The 2,918-nt window shown below is 37.7% G+C and overlaps 1 non-coding gene across 1 annotated transcript; it reads left to right on the top strand.

Annotated features, from left to right (window-relative positions):
- The first annotated feature begins 2,276 nt into the window (after positions 1-2,276).
- On the top strand, positions 2,277-2,348 carry TRNAD-GUC (transfer RNA aspartic acid (anticodon GUC)). The gene has a single exon. It is a non-coding gene; the product is annotated as a tRNA-Asp (tRNA).
- The last annotated feature ends 570 nt before the right edge of the window (positions 2,349-2,918 follow it).

Here is a 2,918-nt window from a genome sequence, read left to right as displayed (position 1 = left end):
CTCATCCTCGAAATGGTTAGCCGTTTCCACAGGTGGCAAATTATAAGAGAGGATCCATGGTCGGATAATTGTGCTCATCCTGTAATATTTGTATCCTACGACTGCTCCCATAAATCATCTTTCTACGAATCATCATTCTTGTTATGCCATCCTAGTTACCTAGACATCCCTAACTCTTGTCGGGTATGGTATGATGAATAAAAATGTCTGATCTTTATACAAGGCGAGCTCAAGTAAAGGAATGATTCCATAACAATCGGTGCTGATTCAATAATAGATGAAGAAGTCACAACCGGTGTAAGAACAGATGCTCGGACAAAAACTAGAACAGAAACTGGGATATGATATGATATGATGGGAGTGGATTAATTACTGGAAGAAGGGACAATCGACTAAGTGAAAAAAAATGAATCAATGTCCATTGTCAAAGTAAGGATCTCCAACACAAACTGAAGGAACCATAGTTTGACGTATGATTCATTTGCCCATGACCCATTTCGGATGCCAAACGAGTACATACAAAAATCACAAGTGCCTATTGCAAGAGTTCGAAACTTACTTGCAAATCTGGCGATCAAAGACTCCAGTGTTGATCTTCCAACTAGTTCCCACGGTAGAGCTCGACGTTGGGTGGCAACGTGCTTCCAGCTCTCTCCCTCAAAGTTAGCGTCACCTCACTCTCAATCTTGTTCTCACGTGTGATAATAATAATTAATTAGGTTTAGGGTTGTCTTATTACTTATACTAGGTATTAGACATACCTAAATAATAAGCCCAAAACATAATTAAATCAGACCAAGTCCAAAGGCTTAAGATATGAGTTGTGCAGGAATTAGTTGGGCCAACCGGGGATCTACTAGCTTGAATAAAGTTTGGCTTCCCAGTGCTCAATTTTCTTATTCAGCCCAGAATAAAATCGAGACACAAGTATTAATTTATTCCACTAGAAAATTAATAATGATTTGCCTCTTTACTCTTTTGGTGAGTCAGGGCTAGCATTAGACTTAATTAATCTCCGTGTTTAAGATATTCAATATCCATTAATTAATTAATTCCTCCGACGATCAATTAATTAATTAATTAGTCGTTTAATTATAAACGACATCTCGAGTGCTACCACTTAAACTTATTATCGTATCGGAACTAGTTCCACCTGCAAGGTGGAGAACGTACTTGTGAAGGTGGGGGATTTTATTTTCCCTGCAGATTTTATGGTTTTAGACATTGAAGATGACAACAAAATTCCGCTAATTTTGAGGCGCCCGTTCCTTGCAACGAGAAGAGCTTTAATTGATGTGGAAAAAGGTGAGCTCACGTTGCGAGTTTATGATGAAAGCCAAACTTTCTATGTCTATGAACCATACTGCATCCATAAGGACGAAGTGCCAAGAAAGCAAAGGATCCGGGCAAGGTAAGTGTTGATGTATTTAATACTTTTAATGAAGATTAGTTTTCTTAGCAGGACCCAGGTGATCAGAATTCGCAGGAAGGGAGCATGGTTGGCAAGATTGGAGCAGGGAGCAGCTGATCGCAGCACTGCTTGTACTAGCCTCCTTGAAGAGTTTGCTGTTCTGTCGAGCTAACGACGTTAAAAATAGCGCTTATTGGGAGGCAACCCAATTTTGGTTAGTTCGTTTCTTTTTGTTTAGTTAGTTTGTTTTTGTGCCCCACAAATCCTTTTCAAACTTATTCTCCTTGGTGGTAAATAAGTTTGGGGGGATGTGTCTTCGTGGGTGCACTTTTTGTTTTGGTTGTTTTTGTTTTGTCGTTGAGTTTGTTTTAGTCTTGCTTTGGTGGTTGTCTCTGTGATGTTACCTTGATGATGATATGAGTTGTGCAGGAATTAGTTGGATGATTGGCTTATGATGATTTCTGCTTTAAAATTGTGATGTTGCATGTGTTTGTGTTGATATTGTTGAGATTGAGCATGATTGATGAATGATAAGCGTGGTCTCTATGTGTTTGCAATCAATGAAATAAGCTGTGAGATTTGAGCCTTGACTGTCACTATTTTTACAATCTTATTTCTTATTCTTGAGTGTTTGTTCGAGCATGGTTGTGTCTCACTAGAACTTGTCTTGGTTTCTCCCTCGAGGTCACATAGTGTGCTTAATAACTTTGAGATGATAGAAGGCCATCTTTACTAGCCTATATTTTCCATATTTGTCCTTTTACTATATATGATCCTAGTTCGCCCCCTTTGAGCCTTATTTTTCCATATTCTTTTATTTAGCTATGGGTGGGAGCTTGAAGACTATTTGATAGGAGATAATTGGGTCATTGTAGTATAGTGGTAAGTATTCCCGCCTGTCATGCGGGTGACCCGGGTTCGATCCCCGACAACGATATATTATTTAACACGCCGCAAGTGTACGGGTGCAATTGTGTACAGTAGCAAGCAAGGTCGTATTCCACAGAGACTGAATTAACCAATTCATATCCTAAATTATTCTACTCTATCTGGACAAACAAAATTAAGAGTTTTGTTTTTAAAACTAAATAAAAAAAATAACAGGAAACAAAATAAAACAAGCTGCGAAACAGAGAAACAGATAAGAGAAGATTTCCCAAGGCAAAGGTTTCAACAGATTATCCTAACTAACATGTTCAATTCAATTAATAAGATGATTCCTAAGGCAATCTCTAAGCTAGTTCATACCCACTCCCATAGCATACAAATCGTTGATTACATGCAAGGCTACCATCCCTAGATCACACTTCTAACATATAACTCCTAAAAGTTTCTAGGATTAATGCCCTCACAATTATCAATTCCCTTTAGAATTAAAATCAATATGTTCTATGTTCTTAGTTCAGGTAATAATCATTATCTCCCGATCTCAAATTAAAACCTATGATTATGCTAAATTGGTGATCAAGCAATAAAGCAAACAATTATAACAAGAACATAAAAAGGA

The sequence above is a fragment of the Salvia miltiorrhiza genome, chromosome 6 (assembly GCF_028751815.1).
Source record: "Salvia miltiorrhiza cultivar Shanhuang (shh) chromosome 6, IMPLAD_Smil_shh, whole genome shotgun sequence".
In the NCBI taxonomy this organism is placed as follows: Eukaryota; Viridiplantae; Streptophyta; class Magnoliopsida; order Lamiales; family Lamiaceae; genus Salvia; species Salvia miltiorrhiza.
This window is presented reverse-complemented; position numbering and strand designations above follow the sequence as displayed.